This window comes from Protopterus annectens, chromosome 12.part0 (assembly GCF_019279795.1).
Source record: "Protopterus annectens isolate FY-2018-M chromosome 12.part0, PAN1.0, whole genome shotgun sequence".
NCBI lineage: Eukaryota > Metazoa > Chordata > Ceratodontiformes > Protopteridae > Protopterus > Protopterus annectens.
In genome coordinates, this window is record NC_056746.1 from 978,610,409 (window position 1) to 978,636,797 (window position 26,389).

Below are 26,389 nucleotides of genomic sequence, written 5' to 3' on the forward strand. Positions count from 1 at the left end.
ATGAATATCATGACCATCATTTTAAGTTCGGGGTATTGCAGCAGGTGCTTTGCAGTGATAGAGGAGGCCCTTGGGAATTACAATTGGAGAAAGCGGAGCTTATATGGCAGCTAATGCTTTATTCTTATGCATGGCCAGGTCTTAATGACCTTTGTAGTATTAATAGTATTTTAAAATCAAAGGCATTAAATAGACAGAAGCTGCTTGAGAGATGAACTTTTGTTTAAAATGTTTAAATATTCAATACTAGTATGTGATGTACACAAATATATATGCATATGTATATATTTTTATAAGAGTAATTTTATTTATTATGGATGCATATTTTGCACGTTTCATATTATATGTACTATTAATATGCGTAGTAATATGATAATTTATTTATGTATTCATGGTCCTTCATTATATATGTTTTAATATTGTAATTTTGATAATGGGTAGGATAGTGGAGCATTGGGGTTATGTCATTTTCTGTAGTAAAAAAGGCCACCAATTTTTTTTTTTTTAACTATAAAAGTAGTGAATTGTATTATGGTAAAATTTGCCTGATGAAGTTTACTATTTCAGTAAATGAAAAGCACCTAACAAATTACATGGCTTTCTGATTTACTGCCAGCATTTGTTCTTTCTGAAGCAGTAGAACCTCCCTCTACCACAACAAGGTCTGGATAGCTCTGAGCACTGAAATTAAAGTCCTTAAACCAGCAAAGCCTAGAACCTGGACTATTCTAGTTAGAAAAGGCGGGAAATTAGCAAACCAGATAGAATTTATTTTATTTTTTTTTTTTATGAAAGACTTAAGTATGCCAAGGTTACAGGTAGATGTAGCCCAACAAGTAACAGTTAAGGAGCAAGGGCAGATGAGATTAAAATGGTGGTCTATAATCAACCTGCAGAAAAGTCTCCAGAACATATGGTATTTCTGTGGAAGCTTGTAAGGTAGGAGAGAAGAAAGTCATAAATATTTGGAAGTTTTTGTTTGACAGTATTTTAAAAGGAGGGGAAGCACCAACATTTTTCATGAAAGGTGTGGTGGCTGTAATACCTAAAGATGGTAAAGAACCATCAGACATAGCTTCATATAGGCTCATTTCAATTTTAAGCCATGATTATAAAGTATTCATGTCAATAATAGCTAAAAGAATGGCAAATGTGTTTCCAAAAATAATAAATATGGTTCAATGTGGTTTTGTGGAGTGGAAGCAAACATGTGACAATATTAATAGAACAATGATGATCCAGGGGAAAGAAAAATTTGTTGGTGGGTCTTGATCAGAGAAGGCATTCGACAGAATAAGCTGGGATTTTATGAGTAGGATAATGGAAACATTTCCATTCCTTTATACAATAATAAGGTTAATTAGAAAGATATGTGAGGGAATTGAGGCAACAATTAAAGTGTGAGGGCTCTTCTTTGATAAGTTGTGTCTGAACAGAGGAACTGGTTAGGGTTGTCCTTTTTCCCCTTTATTTGCTTTAAATTTAGAGCCACTGGCAAGGAAAATAAGGGACTCAGAAATTCTAGGATATAATTTCTATGGTAATCAATAAAAGTTGGCTTTAATTATAGACAATATTATTTTTTGTGGAACATTTTGAGAGACTTCCAAGCCTTTTTGGGATATAAATTTAATGAAGATAAAAGAAAGGTTGTAGTAGTAAAATATGTACTTACACATGAATTAGTTCAGCAGTACCCATATTTACTGGGACTTGATAAGGTGAAATATTTAGGAGTATTGATTAAAAAGTCTTCTGTTATGGCAGCTAAGGGTACGTGGGAAGAAACTAAACAAAAGATAATACAAAAGCTGAGAAACTGGAAGCTCTTGTTTATGGATATGGATAGCAAGATACAGGCAGTGAAAATGTTTTTAATCACTTTAGGTTTATATAAAGGTCAGGCATATTTTTTTCTCAACCAGAGAAGTTGGGAACAACAATTAAGAAAGAGTTGCAGGGATTTCTCTGAGAGGGGAAGAGGACAAGGGACAAATAGGACTCATTGATTCTTCCTGAGAACAAGGTGGTTTAGAATTACCTAATATGAAAGTATATTTTCGAGCTACGCACTTAAGGCTCATGTACATAACAGAAGTAGAAAGTTATAACTCAAAGTAGAAAGGGATGATGATGTTGATGAAATGGGGAAATTCAAGAAATAAGGAGTGGGATTTTGCATGCAGATCCTTAATGAGAATAACAGTAATAACAATATTGTATTCATAACATTGCAGAAAGTACTAAAAGAACTAAACGTATATGAGAATGGAGAAAGGAGATTTTGCCTATAGGGATGACTGCAATTGGGGTACAAAGAAGATGCAAGAGGAGGCTGGAATTTACTGGAGAAAATTAGCAAAGGAACCAAGTTATTTGGAGCAAGAAATTAATGAGGGAAACGTAATAGCATGGGAAGAATCAAAGATTATTATTGATGATTTCTGTCTCTGATCTTAGTTTTTGTGGACATATTGGACTGGCAGAGATAGGACAACTGGGTCTCTAATGTCGCATTAAGCTAGATGGATATCTCCCCTCAAAAGTCTATAAGACATTGAGTAAAGGTATAGAGCTTCTAACCTCTCTTGGTAGCACATAGGCTTTAAGCCTGTAATCTTTTTGGTTAGGAAAGTTTGGGGTCTCTCGAATTGTTTGATATGTTTAGTGTGGTATTTCCCAAAGTGGGCATTGTACTTGATAACTGGTCTGAGCACTGACATGTATAAGGAGGTGATTTCTTTGGACCTAAATTATATTCCTTTGGCAATTCGATTTCCTGACAATTGTTATGATGGTCAAAAGAGGGTGAGCTATAAAACCCAGGTACCTAGGTCCTTGACGTCATTCTTATTTTGTAGTGGTGTGTTGCCTATTGTGTTTCCTGTGTCACTGTCAACCTCAAGAAATCTGTACAAAGCCTAAAATAGTGGGAAGACAAAGGCCCAAAAATAGGCCAGATTTTAAATATTGCTCTTATAAACTTGGGAAGTTGCTATAACAACAGGGTTGGTGTTGACAAGTATTTTCTGAAGGATATGAAGTCTGCAACTCAAGTTGTTGTGTCTTTCGGCTTTTCCCGGTTAGGGGTCGCCACAGCGGAACTCCGGTCCGCTAATGATTGGCAGATAGATTTTTTTCATGGAGAGTTGCCAGCCCTGATGCACAACCTTCAATGAAGGTATACCCATTCACGCATGTCTCCACGCAGAAAATGCTCTAGCTGAGAATCGAACCAGACAGTGTCTTACTGTGAGGCGACAACGCTACCGCAACACCACCACCGTAGTGAAGTCTGAAACTCAAGTATATGTCATTATTTTGTGACTTTAATCCTCAGTGATTTGTCAGAAAACCACAAATTGTATGATGAACAGACTAAAAATATGAGACAAAAATTTGGGCATTCTGAAAAAATCTGGACAATTGACAGGTATGATTTCCTGTAATGAAAATCATTTATTTCACTTTTCTTACACACCAGTAAGAATGCAGCAGTGTTACTTTGGTTTATGTTCAGTATATAGTCCTGTTTAGATGAAGTATATTGGGGAATACACTTTAAAAGTTCTGCATCAAAAAAAATAAATAACTAGCTTTAATTATGGTACTATGTTTTTAGTGCAGCATGCATTATCAACTGCACTAAGTGTATATTAATAATACAATGCTGCTATTCTAATATATAGTGCAACACTTTGTTTTAAGTATAGCAGACTGGCAAAACAATTTAAAGGAACTCAAAGGAAACCTTTCTACCAATGAGATGATGACGTTCCAGCAATGATATACTATTTGTATATTACATTTTCCAATACCATCAGTGCTGCCACAGCAGATCTATCACCTGTAACTAAACCATTCTTCTCTTTCTTACAGGAGATCAGTTAGACAAGACGACTTGGGAGCATCCCTACATTCAAGATGCTGCATTCCTGCTGATGAAAGAGGAACTTAATACATACAACAGAAAAAAGGGGTTTATATCATAAGATTGAACCCTCACAATATCGAATAGCACTACATCGAACAGCAAACCTCAAAAGCAGAAAATTACGAAAGCTCAGAATGTCAAAAAGTGAATACATGAACAGCAACACTTGGCCATCTGCTCACCCTTGTAACCTGACATCAGTCACTAACAAACGGACACCACACCTCCATAACTGATAAGCCTGCAACCTGATCAAGTGCCCTACAAACATGTGCTCAGTGTAAACAGCAATATAACAAACCGGCACATTAGCACATGTGCCAACAGAATGTATGTAACGGAAAGTAAACAGCAACAGCAGAAGCCGGCACATATCCCACACTGGCATACTGGTACAACACAAATCCAACACTACAATCCCCCACAATTCCCACACTAAAATCCCCACACTATTTACAATAACTACTATTTACAAGTGTTGGTACGCCGTACTACTGTAACTGTCACCCTACAGTGTCAAGAGGGTAGCTATTGCATATAAGAACTCAACAGTGGTATACTCTGACCTGCAATGGATCACATTCTCCATCCTCTTCCACCTTTCCCTGTTCTTACATTTATTTGGAGATGGACAGCAACCTGACCGCATTAGTACCCGCATATCGTCCACCCTGTTCTGCTCCCTGACAAGGACATTGATGACAGCAGGTATGTTGGCAATGCGTCTCTCTAGTAGGCACTGAAGGCACCTGTGCCATCCCTCCACATAATTCTGTGTCCTGGGTAATGACAGTTCATTGAGGTCACGCACATTTCAGAATTCCACTGGAAACATTGGCGGGAATCTCTGTACACCTGCCGTCCGAGTCTGTTGCTTTCTGGGATGGCCTGTAAGGTAGACTTCAGCAAAGTACTCCAGCACCTCCTTTCCATCTGGGTGAACTGTCTCACTGATGCACCTGAATGCCTAACCTACATCATCCACACTTGGGAATCCCAGGGCTATGAGGCATTTAACATCCAGCTATAGAGAAGCATCCTTCCCATACACAATTGCTAGGCAAAGGGACTGTACCTTTCTCCACACTGCCTTTGTGAAATGAAAGTAGCATCCCTTGCTGACCACGGACATAAATTTATGCCTCACACTCTTTATTGCAGCCAACTCAAAGTCTGTCAGTATGTACTGTACCCTATACTGTAACTGCATGGGAGACAATAGCTCAAAAAGATACTCCCACAGAAGCTGTATGCCCTATATGACTTCTTCGACAGGAGTGTGTACACTAGCGGTAAACATTTAGTGGACTCTGCAAAGCTCACCAAGGCATGGATGGTATATAACTGCCTACATCGCCTACCCTTGGTGAGGAATATAACATCCATGAGCCAGATCTGTGCACTACATAGGTCATGCAGATTCCTTTCTGTGCTGAACACTAGCACATGTGCATTTGTATGGATGTCTGTCCCCCCATGCTTGGAGAAATGTGCCATGTTTCAGTGTACATGTGGTTGTGTCAACCACACAAGAATAGTAGCCACAACCTTGTATGTCCGCATCTTCTGTTGTCTGACCCTATTGATCTGCTGGAGCATGGACCTCCTGGACGGCAATGACGTTATTGTATCTGCAAATGTACTACTGACATCATCATCCACCAGCAATGCTGGAGTGCCTGTAATGCACCTTGCACTCTCCTTTAGGCTATGACAAGCCCAGTACTTCTCCACTTCAGCTACACTGGGGGCATGCAGGTGACCAACTGTCTTCACTAGACGTTCCCCACCCACCTCAATCTCTGTGATAGTCCTGCCCCTACATTTCAGTGTAAATTTACTTTTACAGCACCAGTAAGTTTTCTTTCCATTGGTTTTCTCTACATTGTACAAATACCCATCCAACCCTAACATGCCTGACCTCTTCTGGGACATGACACATTCGTACAGTGACCCTAGGATTCCGGGAGCAGTTGGGGAGGTAGCGGCAGCAATGTTGCTATCCAGTCAGAGCAATGCGCACAGGGGGCAGATGTGGAATCCCTGCATTCATACTTCAACAGTGTTGCATGTACTATTTCTACATTGCACTCTCATGGGGGATATCTGCGACTGTATGCATGTCTGAATTGTATGTATTTTTCTATGGGACTACATTATTTCTTGTTATCCTGCAGACTGACAGTGGTTCAGGGGGGTGTTACTGTTCTCAGTACACATTACCCACTGATGTCAGGATGTGATATGGTTCGTAGGGGGGGCATTCTTCCTCTCATTCAGCATGTCAAACATACGTAAGCATTCTGAAGGCCAACTATGCTTGACAGGGGTTTCCGTTTTCGGAATACTGGGCTTTCGTAATTTTCTGCTTTTGAGGTTTGCTGTTCGATGTAGTACTATTCGATATTGTGAGCGTTCGATCTTATGATATAAACCAAAAATAAAAGGGATACTGATAGCAGTGTAGAAAAGAAAAAAATTAAGAATAATGGCTGTAGATATACTACTAAAATAGTAGCTTAAAAATTAAAAGTAACATCAGAAGTTTTCTGGGCCTGCAGAGTAGTTTAATTTGCTGCTAGTGCTTTGGGAGAGCTGTCATTGCCAGCAGTAGACCTTGACATACTTCAACTGATACTTCATCTCATACAGTAAGAGACTGAATCCTCCTCATTTGCAATCCCAGAAACTTATCAGGGTGACAAGTCCCTGGTACCAAAGCAAAAAAAAAAATTATATATATATATATATATATATATATATATATATATATATATATATATATATATATATATATAGTGCGTGTGTGTGTGTGTAGATAGCTATAGATAAATACAGAAAAAAAGAAAACTGTGACAACTTGACAACTACAACTCTTTCACTGTAGTTCTTCCTTTTTGGAAATAGCAACTGCTGTCACTTGTAATTTCCCACCCTACCAAGTAATCCTTTTACATTCCAGACCTCTCCTTTCCACATTCAGCCATCACTGACGCAACCCACACATGCTGCCCTGTGTCTTCATTCTGTCTGACTTAGGGATCCTTACAAATCTGAAGACCAGTTCTCATAAACCTGCTAAAGAACTGTAAGTACTTTTTACCTTTTACAAGAATCATACCACTCTAATACTAATTATTCTGCCATTACCAAAAAATGAAGGAATACTAAACCTACGGTACTAATACAAGCCGTACTCATTCTTTAAAATGTATCAATGAAGGAATACTAATCCTACGGTACTAATACAAGCCGTACTCATTCTTTAAAATGTATCAATGAAGGAATACTAATCCTACGGTACTAATACAAGCCGTACTCATTCTTTAAAATGTATCAATGAAGGAATACTAATCCTACGGTACTAATACAAGCCGTACTCATTCTTTAAAATGTATCAATGAAGGAATACTAATCCTATGGTACTAATACAAGCCGTTCTCATTCTTTAAAATGTATCATGCTTACTATATACTTTTAGCAGAAATTATTCAAATGCATCTATTTATACTTCCTACTCTATGACAGCTTAATGATCTTTTTTACTTAGTCAAGTTATAATTACTGCATTACATGTATACATTTCTTACAACCCCCGGTATTATACATCTGGTATGACTGCTAACTACAAAAACAAAAGTACACACATATATATGCTATGCAAGTGAGAATACATATAATCAAGTTTTCGGAAACTCAAAATTCATATAGTCCATAACATATAAAAGAATAAAAATCTATTTTTGCAGGTGGGCAAGCCACCCTGCACCCACACTACCTGCAAATTATATATAACAACTCCGAGATCACACTACAATGGGGAAAAGGTGTGCTTTTTGTACTACCAGACAATTATAATATATACTGCCCTAGCTATGTTTATTTATTCAGTTTGTTATTGGGGTAGGTGTGCTGGTCCTAAGACTCTTTTTAGCCATGCAACATTAAGCCAGATGCAGGATGATCATCAGAGTCAATGCACGTCAGTAGGTTTTCGTCTACTGTTGACATGCTAGATTAGTTGATGATCATGAGAACACAGCTGTTGAATATGCTGTATCTACAGAATTGAGTCAAAAGTGCATAGAGCATACAAATGAGAGACACTGCTTCAAAGTGGATTACTGCATCAGTAACATCTATGAAAGATAAAAATGAAGATCCTAGTGTGGAAAAAACACATTTCATTGCAAATGAATGAAATTTAGTGACTAAAAATGAAAATAATGTTAAGGGAGAAAATGTGGTAGCCATGCATGAGAGAGATATCAGAAGAGAGAGACACATTATGAGTGTTTACCATGCCTGACAGCCAGATGATAAAGGAAAGAACTGTCCTTCAAATCACTTACCTTCCAAAGCAGTACTCCCAAAAGCTGTTTGTACAATCTGAGTATTGACCTTTGTGGACCAATGTGTAACACAAAGAAATATCAGACTGCAAGGTAAAGACAGAAAGATAAGGCAGACAGTCGCCAGAAATCATTCATAAGAGATGCCAGCAAAAATCTGCTCACCAGTCCAGAGGACATCAAAGGCTGATAGGAGTGCTTCCAGCATCTTTTGAATGAAGAAATCCCCACAGAAGCTGTACTGCCCTAAGCACAGCCTACAACGAATGTGGAAGAGGAACCCCTAGAAAAAAGGAAGTACAGCCCTAAGGAAAAGGAAGTCAGGGGAAGCAGCAGGGTCAGGTGAAGTCACAGCAGATATCATCAAGGTGGTGAGAGATGTGAGAGAGAAATGGTTCCAGAGAGTATTCATTGCTATCTTGACAGAAAGAAAAATCCCAAATGACTGGACAACAAGCATTATGGTGCCAATTTACAAGAGCAAACCATGGGCAATACAGTGATATCACAAAGCATGAAAGTAAGATAGGAGATGAGTATATTGGATTAAAATTAGTATGCAATGTTTGCACTTAATATAGGAGATGAAAGTGTCCATCTGGACATTACAAGACTTGGAGAAAATATATGACAAGGTCCTAAGAAAGCTGATTTGGATCATCCTGTGATGATTTGAAGTCTGAAAACATAGTTAGAATTAGTGTTGGCTATGTGAAATGACCCAGTGACACAAGTATGAACAATGTTTGGACGCCCAGAGGTGTTTCCAGGAGGAGTAAATATGCTTCAGGTTGCAGCTATGATCCCCATACCGTTCATGCTGGTGCTGAACTACATTAGCAAACAGGTCAGACATGATAGATCAATAAAGTTTCTATATGCAGATGATCTCACACTACTAGCTGACTCTGAGCAGGAGCTTCAGCAAATGATAGGAGACTGGCATGCAGAGTTGAAGGCACATGAGAAGAAACTGAGCGCATAAAATTATATATATAACAGTTGTCATGGCAGCAAATGGAGGAAATCTGTAGGAGATGAAACTTGAGCTTGAAGGGAAAATAGTGGAACAAGGTAACAGCTTCAGGTATGTAGGAGAGATGGTTGAGGAGAAAGGAAGTTTGAGTGAGGAGGTCAAAGACAGAACCAGAAGTGCTGCAACCAAGTGGTGCAGGGTGTTGACATAGTGTGTGACAGACGAATGGCAAAGAAGCTGAAAAGTCAGGTGTACAAAACAGTGGTGTGACCAGTGCTTCTTGTATATTCAGTAAGAAGGCAAGAAGAAATGTGGATGTCTAGCTAAGCGGTGGAAGGACTGCATGAGAGAAGACCAGTAATAGTCACATATGACAGTTGAAGAAAATGAGGAGTGGCACTGAATCAAGGGAGGGGGTAACAGTTGATGTGACACCCCAGCACCATGTAGAGAAATGGGAAAAAGGGTCTGATGATGATGATATTAATGATGATACCTCCTAGTTGTTATTGATGACTTCTCAATATTATCTGTGGTACAGCAAGTACTTCCCACATCCTCACATATAGTGTCTCCAGCAAATGACAAAATGCATGCTACTTTTGCAACATAGACAAAAGGGACTGACAGCAATCTGTCATTTAACAGCAATAGTTCAAAGAATCGTATAACCGCCAAGGAATTATATTCTGCAAAATGATTCCACTTTAAAGAATAAATGAGCTAGAGGAACATTATATGCAAAAGGTAAGAATGCCTATAACAAAGTTTAGAATGATTCAGTAGAAACAGCAAGTAAACAGTATGCTGAGAATAAATTAAATTCAAATAAGATATGGGCGAACCACCATAGAAGGGTGAACAATAAAACTTTTATAAAACAAATAGTGAATTCCTCAGGTACTGGACAAGCGCTTTCAGCTTAAAGTCTTCTTCAGATATGACCCCACTTTATTTAATGTTTTAAAGTTATTTTTATTTATTTTTTTTGGAACAGCGATTTTTTTCCCTGGGAAAAAAAATCACTGTTCTGAGGTTCTGACATTGTAAGCTTTTGCTTAGATGGGGTCGATTAATTATTAGCATTTTTAAGCATTCAATGGTGTAATATAGACCCTGTACCCCCACACCCCCTGCTACTTAAATATACCAACTCTGAGATTACACTACAGTGAAGAAAATGGTAATGTTCCCATTCCGCACTGTATGTCGATCTCCATTCACAAGATTCAATATGCCAAAACTTTGATCATCTGGTCTTTACAACTCAGTGAATCGATGTTCTGACATTTTGATCCTTTGAAGTAGTCTTATGGCTATATATATATATATATATATATATATATATATATATATATATATATATATATATATATATAAGCTTGAAACACCTACTTTTTATGTAATTTGGTGTGTGTTGAACTTTAAGCCCTCATCAAGTTTAACATCCCAGCTAAAGCAATGACACACTAATGCAAATTTCAAGGTGTCTAAATGTGAGTCTATTTGAAAGGTATCAATCTCTATGTTATATTGTGCATAATTTTTATGCAATCATTAAAGGCCAAGTAGTCTCAATTAAGAATGTATCTGCTTTGACATCTGTCATGAGCCTACCTCTACCCCTAGCTATGCTGTCAATATCTGGACTATCCTTTCCAGTTATGGCCACTAGGGAGCTTGAATCCTTTCATGGGGGAAGATGTGGTGCCAGATAGCCACCATATGTCCCAGTAGAGTTTGTGGGCTGTACCTGTTATGGCCATACTTCCCTATATACTGAAGCCCCGTAGGATGCTGGATGTGCTAAAAAGCTTGGTGTTGGCAGCATCACTTCCCCCGGCACTATGTCAGAGACACCTTCAAACCTGTCCACAACATCTGACTGGGAGCTTTCATAAGCACCAGCCTCCTCTAGAAATATGGAAAGGACTCACTCCACCAGATTCTCATGCTTGTCCCGCCTCCAACAGGAATACATGCAGGTTAAGCCTCGTTATTCCTTCCCTTCCCTGTTCCAACTCAAGCAAGTGCCTGAGCCACTAAGTGAATTTTAAGTTGGCTAGGTCATAGTCATGGCTTTATCCCTCTATGCCATTTCAGTGGTGCTATATTTGTTAAAAAGTACTTTGAGGAATATCATCTGACTGCAAAGATTCTTCAGTGCCATATTTGATTGTTTTTGCTTAGCAAGTGGAAGGGATCTGGGACCACTCAGTATATGTCGCTGTCATTCTGATTCAAGTGTATAAGTCAACTAATCATGCTACAGTAAAGTTAACTCATTTTAAAATTTATTGGTGACTTCTTTTCTGCCTATATAGTTTCATAGATCAGGGAAAACAGTGTCTGGGCCTAGTGGCCAAAATGGAACTCAGACTCCCAAACATTATGAGAAAATTAACATTGTATTAAACCTGTGATTCATTCAAACCTCTAATCATGCTTTGCAGGATCTGCTTAGTAAGTCTACATGATTTTTATTGTAAGAGGCTATTTTAGTAAGTAGCCTCTGGCAACCAGTTTGAAAGTTGCCCATATGACATCTAGTGAAACAGATGACTCAGATAAATCTATTAACAGTTCTTCAGATAAAGAAGAGAGGTAGTAACCCTTTACTTCTTGTAATTGTAAAAATTATTCATTCGTCAGTTAAAAGCTTTAAGCACTGATATTTTAAAAATATAAAACTGATATTAATTACAAAATGGTTGGAAAAGAACCTATGAACCCTCTATCAAGCATTTAGCTGGAGGTATGGAGATTAAATAAATCATGCACCTTTATATCCAAATATATATACTAATAAGCGGTCACAGTTTTTTGGGCCAGGAAAAAACTCAGCACTAAGAAATGAAAACACTTCTACTTTAATAATTAAAAGCACTTAGTGAGCAACTTTAAAACACCATGTATTCTCTTCTGTTTAATAAGCAATGCTAGGAAGTTTTAAATTCTTTCTAGCACAAATTAAATGTGGCTGATTCCTAGTTGCACATTATAACTTTACTTATAATGCTATTTAAGATTTCTTCAGCCAGAAGAAATGCTAATAAAATTAACACTGAGAAAATGGGTGTTAAGCCTATCTCCAACCCTAAGACTGTCCCTGCCCCCAACCCTAACCCTACACCTTACCATTATTAAAACCTTCCTGTAACACTGCCATTATTCAGAAAAAATTGAGGCTAGTGTTACAGGGGGGTTTAGCTTTAATATCGGGAGAAGAAATGTTTTTCCTGTCCTGATATTACTGTGCTCATTTTTGTTTGTTATTGTGGATGACTGAAATTTTGTCAGTGTTATGCGTTTGACATTATGGTGGTTCGGTCATTCAAAATACACCCATATACAGATAGATAGATAAATAGATACAGATATGTAGGGTCTATACCACATAGTCTAAGTTTTATAACTTCGAACATGAAATCTACGAACCATTCCGTTCGAAGTTACAAAACTTCGACTATGAATTAAAAAAAAAAAAGGAAAAACAAAATAAACTGTTGTAAGCAGGAGGGCAAGCCCCCCTGCACCCCCACATCCCCCACTACTTAAATATACCAACTCCGAGATCGCACCTCATTCAACAGAATGGAAACCTCCCCTTACAGAGATTTCCGTTGAAACACTCGAACTTGTACAAGTTTGAACATATAGTCTCAACCATATTGGGTTCAAACTTGTACAAGTTCGACTATGTGATAGGAACCCGATATATATATATATATATATATATATATATATGTAGTTGCCCTTAATTTGGTTGAATGGTATTAATGTTGACAGTTTTCCTGCCTGCCTAATTTGCCAGGAAAGCTGTTGACAGTGGTGCAAGATCAACATAATACTGGGATTTGTCCTTCCCCTGGTATTGTGCAGTCTTGGAGTTACTATATTTAATTAGCGCTGGGAGAAGGTGCAATTTGTTGCTGATGATGTTTTTTTATCATTTTTTGTTGAAGTTGCAATGTCTTCATGTTTTTAGATTGATCCATACATATTTCTCCTGTTATATGTTTCTTAGTCCACAGCTTTATTTTGGCATTGTTTGATTGCAGCACTATCTTCTGTGTACTGTAGTCCACACTTATAAAGTGATCATCTGAGACAAATACATGCTTCCTAATAAATCCAGTATGCATTTGATGACAACACCCGAGTGGTTCATTTTGGAAATATCTGAAAAATATAGTTAATAGATTAAATAAAGCCACTGCTAAATTATAGAAAGTTACAAGTCCTTCATTGTACCACAGGTATGTTTTGGCTTTCTCTTGTTTAGATTTGGTACTCTTAGATTTCAGTGCTTTTTCTGTAGTCTAAGCAGGAGTCACATGAGGTTTCATCAGCTGATATTCCATAGGCTCCTGCATGTTGATTTCTCTGTTTATTGCAACTAGAGTTTCAAAACAAACAATAACAGCATAAAATAAATATAAAGTGAATCTCCCATCTTAAAAAGTTTTGTCTTTAGTACAGTAATCCAGAGAAATGTATGTTATATAAGGACTGTATAGATCCACCATCTCCAATGCTTTTGTTTAAATAAAAGCATACTGTTTTATGCATAGATTAACCCATGCCAAATGTGCAATGGGTATATTTAAGATATGCACCAGCCATGAAAACTGATTGGCCAGTGCCCATTATGTTACATTGTCTGTACTAAAGAGATTATTGAAAAAGAAAAAATTCATTCAGACTGCTCAGGGGTAAAACTAGAGTGTACAAAGGTTAGTGGGACATGCTCCTGCCCCCTTATTTAAACTCAAGACTTTATATAATTTGTAGGATTAGAGAAAGTGGTTCCGGACTTGTACCTTGGATATTCATTCTGATTATATTTTAAGACATTCCTTCATATCCCAGAACTAGTCTCAAGTGGCAAATGGCTTTGCAAGTAAAGGAAAGAGTAACAAAAACTAACAACCAAATACACAAATGCATTCAATATATCACCAAAATTATGGAGCCCTACGGTGCATAATGATAGTTTACATAGACAAAATGAAATCTGTTTTCTGTATACAGATGTTTCAAGTATCTCACCCTTCTTCATTAATATCAGTAATCATCAACCACATTTTTCATCTCCTACATGGGGTCAGGGTGCCATGTCAACTGTCACTATCTCTCTCGATTCAGTGTCACTCTCTTACCTTCTTTAATAATCATGGTTGACTGTCACAGGTATTCTCTCAAACAATCCAACCCTTTGCTGAATGCCCTCATTTCCTCTTAGTTTCTTCGTCTCTCCCAAATCTTCTTCAGCAGATTGTCTTCTGCTTTGCTGCACCTGTGCATGGACCATTGTAATCTTTCTCATTGACCTCTACAATTTGAGCTACTTGAGCTTCTGCTCTGATGTCCTCATTTCTTCAAATGCCCATGGTGTGCATCCTAGCATCTATCTCAGGCACTTCGTCTCCATCACTAGTAGCTTTCTCAACTGCTTTGCCTTCACTATCCAGGTTTCTGTATCATCCAGTAGTACTGGACATACCACTGATTTGTACACCTTACCTTTCAGCTTCATTAGCATTCTTCTGTCACACACTATCCCTAACACTCTGTGCCAGTTGGCTACAGCCCTTCTGATTCTAGCTTTGACCTCCTCAATCAGATTTCCGTTCTTTAATATGTTCCACTATTTCCCCTTCTATCTCAGTATTCAGCTTCTTCTGATTCCCCCCTTTTGCTGCCATTACTGTCTGTACTCAGTGTCATCCTGTGTGCCTTCAGCTTTGGACTCCATATCTCTATCATTTGCTGAAGATCTTGTTCTGAGTCTGACTTTAATGCCACACCAACTGCATACAGCAGCTGTGTTGATCTTCCCCCTCTGATCGGTTTGCTAATGTAATCCATCACAAGGATGAAGAGCAGTGGTCTCTGAAATTAATTGACACACACCCACTCCAACTGGGAATCCATCTGTTAGGCCAAACAGTGTTCATACTCGTGTCATTGGGTGTTTGTAAATAGCCTGCATTAATTCTATGTTTCCAGGACTTTTGACCACTGCAAGACTATCTGTCCCACTGCAAACATTGGTTCAGTTGTGCTGCATCCTGACCTGAATCTGAACTGCTCATCTCACATCTTACTTTCTGCTACCCTTTGTATTTACTTATCAATCATCCTGTCCAGAATTTTCTTGCAGTGTGACATGAGTTTGATCTTGTCCACTGACACCAGATTATCTGGGATATGCATTTCTCTCTATACTGCTATGAATACCCTCAGGAGTGATTTCTCCGCTAATTCACCCAACATCTTGATCATATCAGTTGTCACCTCATATGAAACTGCTGCTTTCCCGGACTTCATTTTTCTTAATACTGTTCTTACTTCTTCTAGGGTGGGCTCCTCTTCTTAATACTGTTCTTACTTCTTCTAGGGTGGGCTCCTCTTCTTAATACTGTTCTTACTTCTTCTAGGGTGGGCTCCTCTTCTTAATACTGTTCTTACTTCTTCTAGGGTGGGCTCCTCTTCTTAATACTGTTCTTACTTCTTCTAGGGTGGGCTCCACTTCTTAATACTGTTCTTACTTCTTCTAGGGTGGGCTCCTCTTCTTAATACTGTTCTTACTTCTTCTAGGGTGGGCTCCTCTTCTTAATACTGTTCTTACTTCTTCTAGGGTGGGCTCCTCTTCTTAATACTGTTCTTACTTCTTCTAGGGTGGGCTCCTCTTCTTCTTTCTTTGTAAGCCGTGTTTGAGGGTGGAGTTTTCTTCTTTCAGTAGCTGCTGGATGCACTCTTTCCATCTGCCTTTGATGTCCTGTGATGACCAGGTTGTTGCTGGCATCCCTTATGAAGGGTGTCTAATGACTACTACTTTATCTTTCTATCTTTGCCTTACAGTCCAACAGATTTTCTTTTTGCCATCAACTGCGTCACTTTCCAGAAGTTGGTATAGTGCCTCTGATACCTTGTTCTTTGCTATTGCAACTACTCTCTTAGCTAGGCATCCAATATTCTTTCTTTATTAATATAAATGACACATGCAAATGAAATAAGAGATGCAGTATATGTAAATACCCCAAACTGTTTTCTAACAAATTTATCTTTTTACCTTATGTTTCTAAAAGGAAGGGAATAAAGCATTGTGACCAATACTCACGACTTCATTTTGTTGAAGGACAGTAAATGGTGCATGTTCCATAAGTTCATAGGTACTTATCAAGTTATTCATCTGTGAAGATCTTAAGAATCCTTGCCTTACATTTCCATGTTTTTAGCCATTATATTTTGCAAAAGACTATGAATTCCCTTTTTCAACTACAATTAATAGAAAGAAAGAAATGCACTGGCATTTCTGGCCAGTCAATACCAGAGGTATGTGAATACAATATTTTGATGGCTTGCACCCTCAGGAGACTAGTTTATTTTCTTCCATTGACCTCCACTGACAAAATTAGACCCACAGTGTATTACAACAAAGACTGTACTTCACAAGGAGTTTGGTATCCTTAGATGTATTACACGATGGGTCTGGCCCCATGGATTGCCAGTATATTTTGCAGTTCATTGTTGGTACATAGGATTCACTGGTGTTTCAGGGCTATTTTAGTTTAATGACCACGTACACTTCACCAATATCCATCATCATGTTTTATTTCCTTTCTCAAGGCAGAAGAAGACAGTTTGTATGGGAGTAATTTTAACAGCACCCATCCAGTCATTCAATTTTGCTTGAAGGAAGATATCCCATTACATTGCTTAACCTAAATATAAAGTTTATTCCAGAGAAGGGGGGGTGCTTTGTGATGAATCTATCTTTCCATCATGTTATCTGCTGATGAACTTTCATGTCTCTGGTTCTAGTGTCAGCTGAGCTGTTTGACTTGTTGTGATAAGAGGTTAAGGACCATCGGGTCTATAATGCCATAGTCAGCGAGGCTCAGATCACGTCGCAGAAAGTACAAGGACACAATGCAGTCTTTCCTGGTAATTAAACTTTAGACCAGAGATTTTTTTCAGTTAGGAACCTCTAGAGCTTTTCAAGTTTGATGGAATGTTGAGTGAAGTACATGCTAAAGGGAGCACTGCATTCGATAATGGGTCTGACCAGTACTTCATCTAAATACTTTTGCCCATCAGTTGCGCTAAATAGAAGGATTTCTTGACTACAGTTGCACATGATTATCAAAGGTGAGGGAACTATTAGCCCAAGTAAAATTTTCTTATCACATCTTTGTCCTTCACCAATTCAATTTCCTTTGTAATATGAACATGATTTTGTACTAGGAACATACAGGGGCGGCTCGTGGCATAGGGCTGCCGGACTGCAGCCCCCTCAAAAATAAAAAAGAAAGAAAAATGAGAAAGAAAAATGAAAAATAAAAAAAAAATTATTTTTTCGAAATTCGCGGACTTCGCGCATGCGCATAGACCGAGTCCCGACTACTGTCGGTCTATGCGCATGCTCAAGGCAGTCCGGCCGTCCCCATAGGGGGACACAAGGAGACATCTGTGCACTTTTACAGTGCACAGACTCGCCAGGATTATGGGTCGCGTCCGGACTGCAAGAGCAGCAGCAGGGACTCGGGACAGAGCATTAGGGATCTCGTCGGGAAGGAGCATTAGGATCTCGTCGGGCAGGAGCATTAGGATCTCGCGGGTCTATCAGTATTGCGCGGGAAGGATGTACGTTAGCTGGATAATTTACAATGTTTATTTGTATGGAGTTTGTGCTTTTTAATTTACAATGTTTATTTGTGTATGGTGCTTATGCTTTACTGGAGTTTGTGTATGGTGCTTATACTTTACTGGGGGTGTGTGTGTGGAAATGCCCCAGGTGCTTATGGTGGTGTGGTAGGGAATGCCTCAGGCTTGAACCCTGTACCCTGTATGCAGGTGTTAAAGACTTGAGTTCCCTACCCACCACCATTTGTAAAAAAATTTCAGATTTTTGCCTCATATTCGATCTGATCTGTTCCTCATAATATCTGTGGTTTGTAAATGTTGCAATGCTTGATATTTGATGGTGTAGTAGTAGCATTGTTGCCTCACAGCTGCAGGTTCTTGGGTTTGATTCTTGGCTGGGGTTCCTTCTTTGTGGGGTCTGTATCTTCTCCCTGTGTTTGTGTGGGTTTGCTTTTGTGTCCTCCCATGTTACAAAGACATGTCTGCATTATTTCTTACTGGGCCTCTACTGAAAATTGTTTATTTGTTCCAAGTCAGACTGTCCTGATTAAAAATGTTAAATAAAATTGACAGGCATTTGAATTTCAGACTTAAGGGTTTCTGAATGTTTAATTCCTTGTGTATTTGATGGTGCAGTGGTAGTATTGTTGCCTCACAGCTATAGGTTTTCTGGTTTGATTCTTGGTTGGGGTGGCTTCTGTGTGGAGTCTGCATCTCCTCCATGTGTTTGTGTGGATTTGCTCTGGTGCCCTGCCATTTTACAAAGACGTGTCTGCAGTTTTAATCCCTGCTGAAAATTGGTTTTGTTCTGTCCGCAGTAAAATTGACAGGCATTTGAATTTCAGACTTCAGGTTTCTGAATGTTTAATTCCTTGCATAATTGATGGTGCGGTGGTAGTATTGTTGCCTCACAGCTATAGGTTTTCTGGTTTGATTCTTGGTTGGTGTGGCTTCTGTTTGGAGTCTGCATCTCCTGCCTGTGTTTGTGTGGATTTGCTCTGGTGCCCTGCCATTTTACAAAGATGTGTCTGCAGTTTTAATCCCTCGTCTCTGCTGAAAATTGTTTTGTTCTGTCCGCAGTAAAATTGACAGGCATTTGAATTTCAGACTTCAGGTTTCTGAATGTTTAATTCCTTGCATAATTGATGGTGCAGTGGTAGTATTGTTGCCTCACAGCTATAGGTTTTCTGGTTTGATTCTTGGTTGGGGTGGCTTCTGTTTGGAGTCTGCATCTCCTGCCTGTGTTTGTGTGGATTTGCTCTGGTGCCCTGCCATTTTACAAAGATGTGTCTGCAGTTTTAATCCCTGCGTCTCTGCTGAAAATTGTTTTTGTTCTGTCCGCAGTAAAATTGACAGGCATTTGAATTTCAGACTTCAGGTTTCTGAATGTTTAATTCCTTGCATAATTGATGGTGCGGTGGTAGTATTGTTGCCTCACAGCTATAGGTTTTCTGGTTTGATTCTTGGTTGGGGTGGCTTCTGTTTGGAGTCTGCATCTCCTGCCTGTGTTTGTGTGGATTTGCTCTGGTGCCCTGCCATTTTACAAAGATGTGTCTGCAGTTTTAATCCCTGCGTCTCTGCTGAAAATTGTTTTGTTCTGTCCGCAGTAAAATTGACAGGCATTTGAATTTCAGACTTCAGGTTTCTGAATGTTTAATTCCTTGCATAATTGATGGTGCAGTGATAGTATTGTTGCCTCACAGCTATAGGTTTTCTGGTTTGATTCTTGGTTGGGGTGGCTTCTGTCTGCATCTCCTCCCTGTATTTGTGTGGATTTGCTCTGGTGCCCTGCCATTTTACAAAGACATGTCTGCAGTATTAATCCCTGCGTCTCTGCTGAAAATTGTTTTTGTTCTGTCCGCAGTAAAATTGACAGGCATTTGAATTTCAGACTACAGGTTTCTGAATGTTTAATTCCTTGCATAATTGATGGTGCAGTGATAGTATTGTTGCCTCACAGCTATAGGTTTTCTGGTTTGATTCTTGGTTGGGGTGGCTTCTGTCTGCATCTCCTCCCTGTATTTGTGTGGATTTGCTCTGGTGCCCTGCCATTTTACAAAGACGTGTCTGCAGTATTAATCCCTCGTCTCTGCTGAAAATTGTTTTGTTCTGTCCGCAGTAAAATTGACAGGCATTTGAATTTCAGACTTCAGGTTTCTGAATGTTTAATTCCTTGCATAATTGATGGTGCGGTGGTAGTATTGTTGCCTCACAGCTATAGGTTTTCTGGTTTGATTCTTGGTTGGGGTGGCTTCTGTGTGGAGTGCATCTCCTGCCTGTGTTTGTGTGGATTTGCTCTGGTGCCCTGCCATTTTACAAAGATGTGTCTGCAGTTTTAATCCCTCGTCTCTGCTGAAAATTGTTTTGTTCTGTCCGCAGTAAAATTGACCGGCATTTGAATTTCCAACTTCATGTTCTTCAGAATACATAGTAGCACAACCTTTTTTTTTTTTAGCAATTTTCAAGTTTATAAGATGAATATTTTAAATTTGTCCCTATTTTTGGGACTGTATTCCCCCATTATTGGCTTCGTCCAGGTTTTTGTGCTAAGGTTGACAGCTATGACAAGAACTGAATTCACTGAATATGTTTGAGGGCTGTATTCCCTCATTACTGGGTTTGTCCAGGTGTTTTGTACTAAGAGGTTGACAGCTATGGTGAGAACTGAATTCACTAAATGATAGCCATTTAAGTTTCAGTCTTCCTCTTTTACAAAGCAGCTGATGTGGCGTAGTGGTATGTTACTCTGACTGTTTTTGCTCAGGGACCTTGGCAGTAAAATATATGGTGGCAACACAACATTTTATTCTAGCAACTTTCCAAGATTATACAAGCAATGTTTAATGTGTCCCTGTTTTGGGCTTTTGACCCCCAATACATTTTGGCTTTTTCCAGTTTTCTTGAGCTGCGAAGTTGAGATGCAGTTGAGTATTGAGTAGATTTTACAAGGAACTGAGAGCTGCAGGGGAATAGAAGTTTAGTGCTTTGCCAAGTTAATACTATAGCACAACAGGCTGTGTACTTGCTTTTGATGCAGAAGGTTGTGGGTTCTACTCCCACAAGGGGTAGATGCTGCCTTACTGAGAATGTTCTCCTTGGTGAAGATACTAACTATGAGTTCGTTATCAGTTTGCCATCCATTTCCTCTTGCAATATTATTACTAGCTTATCATTTTTAATGTAATATAGACAATTTATTCCTGAGGGGCAACAGACACTTTATTTTTCGATGAAACCATGAAATATAAAGGTGATTGCTAGCAGCAACCACTTCATTAGTTACATATTTCTTTAATGTGGAATTATTTAGATGACTGACTTCAGAGATTGTGCATATTTACTGATAATGGACTGTAGAATTGTGCATATTTACTGATAAAGGTGGACTGTAGAATTGTGCATATTTACTGATAATGGTGGACTGTGGAATTGTGCATATTTACTGATAATGGTGGACTGTGGAATTGTGCATATTTACTAATAATGGTGGACTGTGGAATTGTGTATATTTACTAATAATGGTGGACTGTGGAAGTCTGAGTAGACTTTTTTATGATAAATGTTCTCAACTGGGCAGTTTTGCCATTATGGGTGCATATGGTTTGTTTCATTGCTTACTGGAAAAAATGTTCAAAACAAATTTAAAACATCCTGTAACAAGTGTACTGTATTGTACAAGGAATATAATTTTAGTACAATGAGGAAGGTGTATCAAAGAGCACATGTATGTTTCATATGCAAGGAGCCTATGATTCGAAAACAGCCCAAAATTAATCTTTATATGCCACTGGCAAAATGTATTTTCCTTGAATGTGGGTTTCAATGCTGTTTCAATGAATGTGAGTTTCAAGGGCAGAGAAGTTTTAATGCTAAGTTTTCATTGTGAGACTGCATTGCTTTGTTTAACAGATGACTTAGTGTTTGTGCTGTAAAATACAAAATAAAACTTTCAAATGAAGTCCAACTCATCATAGAAGTAAAGCAGTATGCACATTAGTGTTTATGGTAAATGGAGTGAAATAGCCAAGTATAATGGTTCATTGGAATGGCTGCAGAGGCTCCATTCAACCATTATTTTGTCAGGGGAAGGGCAGCAAACTCAGACAGGCCCAGCTGAACTATACCTCCCAACTGTCCAGATTTTCAAAGAATGAATAGATTTTTGCTTCTTATTTTTGGTTTGTTCATAAAATTTGTAGTTTTAATTCCTAAATGATTTGCCAGAAGTCACTCTAAGTTTCAGACTTCATAACCTTCAGAAAAATGCATGTTAAAGTAAGAGCTGTTCTATCAACTGTCTCAATTTATACAAGAGCAATTTTAGTACTGTTTATATGTGCCCCAATATATTTGGCCTTGTTCAGATTTACTGCATTAACAGGTTGAGAGGTACATGCAAATAAATTGCTTTATAGAATTAGGCATAGCCAACCTCTCAACTGTCCCCAATTTTTGGCTCAAAATGTTGCTCTTCCCCCTTATAATCCCTCCGCAAAAATAGCAATTTTGGAAGAAAACATGGAGGGTTTACAATTAAGAAATAACTGTAATAATCAAAGTTATAGATTACTTGAAATGCATGTAGATTCTTTTATATTTTGTCAGCTGCTCAAGGTAGCAGTAGATTCTTTTATATTTTGTCAGCTGCTCAAGGTAGCAGTACTAATATTAAAGTGTCCCTTCTTTGACAGGTAGCAGCTGTATTGTGTGTCTATTTTATATTTTTGCATCACGTTTTTGTCCATTTTTCATAAAATTGTGTTTTTTGGCAAATTAGTGACATCACTAAAGACTGAAGTTAGAAAATGACAGACATTTGAGTTTCAGATTTTATACCCTTCAGAAAATTCATACTAATGGAAGACCTATTCTATTATCTTTCTAAGTTTATTAGAGCAATATTTAAAAATTGTCCTTATTGTTGGGCCTTTGTCCCACTTCTATGTATGGCTTTGTCCAGATTTCTTGCTCTTGAGGTTGAGAGGTATGACAAATGTGTCAGGGCCATCACAGTCAGCCAGAGAGATTTCAAATTGTGACATGCTTGTTGCACCCCACTCCCCATGTAGTGACTCTGGATGTGTCCAAGCAAGGCAAGGAGTAGTTGTATCTACCTTGGATGGGGAGGACACACTGCATAAGTACTACAGTGGCTTTTCATCTGTCCTTGATTTTGCAGAATGGTCTGGTTTCTGTCATAATTTTGTACTGTTGATTTATGCTTATTACTCAAAGTGCCTGTTGCTCTGTGTTTTTAAGTAGCAATGCTTTAATGACCATAAGGTAAGCTTGTCTGAGATGGTAAGATGCAAGTAAGCTTTAATAAGCATACTGTTAAAGAATTGCCAACATTGAGAGCCTTTCTGTTGTTGCCATGCAGAGAATACTTGACTAGATAATGTATAAGCCTTTGGTATTAAAGGACAGGATTCCATTATTTTAAAAAGCTCATTACACTTGTTGGAGACTTCCAGTCATCTCTACAGACTTTACCCGTAAACTAAACAGAATGCCAATCATGTGTGGTCCATAACCTGTACAGTAATCCTTTAAGCAATGTATCTTGAGCTTGTTTCTTGTTTGCTTTTCATTTTTACTTTTATCATGTTTTCCCCATGAAACAAGTTGTCAGGCAGCAGGTCTTTTTGGATAAGAAACATTTTTACAAGTGGGGCATCACACAGATTTCTACTTTCAGCATGTTACTTGGTACTTTAATAAAGCTGAATATATTATAATTAGGACTGCAGTGCAAGGAGAAGTGGTTTGAGTTGAGTGCTTCTGGTTTTTCTTATACTTGATTTTGACTGGCATTCCAGTAATGTATTTAAAAAGTAATTTATTTTTCATGCCTCACAACCTTTTGTTTCCATCTAGATATTAAGTAAGCTGTCATGCAGCCAATGCATTGAAATATTTTTATTCTTCTACACTTATTTTTGTCTTGATTGGACTTTCATAATGATGGTTTGCCACCCAGGGCAGCGTATTTAATTAAAGTTAGTTTTTTGTGGTTTTGTGCATAGCTCCTCCCCTTTCTGGTTGACCACACCCCCTCCCTTGACCCCACCCATTCAGCTGTCTCCTGCAGCCCCCCTGTGATTTGAAGTCACCAGCCGCCACTGGGAACATATTTTTCTTTTAATGGATTTCCTGCAGCTAGCAAATGATGAATTTCAGAGCTTAAGACTTCTAATGTGAATTTTGATTATTATGAGCTTAATTAAAGCATAACAAAAAACTGCAGATGTTATTTGTTCTAGGGTTGTAAAACATGGCTATAAATGTTACAATCCATATCACCAACATGTTCAGTAGGTATTAGGACATCAAGTTACCTGCTAAAGATAATCCTAAATATCTGATGCAGAAAGCCAAATAATTTTTATCACTAGGAGGCACACTGTAGTTATTATACTGAATGCATGAAACAGATGTTTTTTTCTGTAGAATTCATATTTACTGAACTTTTATCTTTTTTATTTGCTAAATTAAATGAACTGTTCTTTCTCATATGATATATATGTATGTATATTTATCTGTGTGCGTGTGTGTGTATATATATATATATATATATATATATATATATATATATATATATGGGTCTACCTGATAACACTGACACTCTAAAACACCGATAACGAAATCACCGACACCACAAAACCGAAAGTTCAAAAACACAAAACTTCACATTCCACAATCCTGACAATCAACAAACAAAACAAATCCCCTGTCCAAAAAGCACACACACAACACAAGCACACCAAAAACCTTACAAACCTACACTAAACCTTACATACACAACTATCTATGCACTAACCTTAACCACTAACCTTAACCCAAACCCTAACCCTAAGGTCTGCCACTATTGCACACTCACCTAAGCCACACCCTAACCCTACAGTCTGTCACTATCGCACACTCACCTGACTCTCGCCATAACCCTAACTCACTTAATCCGCCCCTAACCCTACAGTCTGTCACTATTGCACACTTACCTTAACATGTCGGTGTTCTCAGCATCGAGATTTTCAACTGTCAATTATCTCTGTTGTCGATCTTCTGGTGTCGGTGCTCTCGTCATCGGCGTTGTGGACTTTTGGCATTATCAGGTCGACCTATATATAGATATATATATATTTATATATATATATATATATATATATATATATATATATATATATATATATATATATATATATATACATACACACACACACACACACACACACACATACACACTTTGGAAGCTTGAAGTTTCAAAACTTCAAACTTCATATGGTTCAGACCATAACATCTAAGTTTTGAAAGTTCGAAACTTTAATTAAAAAAAAAAAACATTTTTTTTTTTTACGTTTATGCAGAGGGATAATTCCCCCTTGCACAACCCACACCCCTGCTAATTAAATATACCAACTCCGAAATCACACTGCAGTGAAGAGAACATTAAATATCCCATTCTGTGCTGTACGGTGATCTCCATTTAAATGGTTCGAAGTTTCAAAACTTCAGTCTTATGATCTTGACTATATGAAGTTTGAAGTTTTGAAACATCAGTCTTCCAAAGGAGATCCATGTATGTGTGTGTGTGTGTGTATATATATATATATATATATATATATATATATATATATATATATATATATATACACACACACACCTATATGTATGTGTATCTATATGGACAGTGCAAAATACAAACTGCAGTATGAAGGAGGAAAACCAGTGCAGGCATAATGAAATGAGAACATGTGCAATGAAAGTGGCTGAAGGTGAGTAATTATACCTTAATCTTGAGATAGAAATCCTAACATACTGCCCTTATATAATCCCCCATGTCAGGCTATAACTTTGCTGAATTTACTATTGATCTTCACTGATTATAAGTAGGCTATTAGAACTGTCCTGTAAAATGTTTTGTAGAATATTTTGCTCTATGATATTTAATTCCAAATCATGTTATGCCAAAAATATGAAGTTAATAAATATTTTGAAGTGTTGAATTATCAACTTAAGAGTAATTTAAAGTTTTACCTAGTCACATATCACCAATGGTCTAAACAGATACAAAATGAGATCTAAGGAAGTTAGCTCAAGAATTGTACTCCATGGAATGCAACTAGTCATTAAATTCCTTTCATATAACTGCAATATTAATACGTTGGTACCTTTCACATAACTTAACTCATAACCCAGGTCATAATACAGTTATTAATATTAATTCTTAAAATACAATTCAGAATAAGTAATCAGGTCCATGAGGAGTTCTAAGTCCAATATCTTCTTAATATTCTCTAATCAGGCATCTAGAGATATAAACCTCATCCACAACATAAATAGGGCATGATGGAAGGACAGGTACATGTCTCAGAGAATACCCTTTCTCTGGAACAGGCTTCCCATTCCTATGAAGCAGTTTTCCCTAACCCAAATCATGTACCCTTGTTTGACACCTATGTCTCTGTGTGTGTGTGT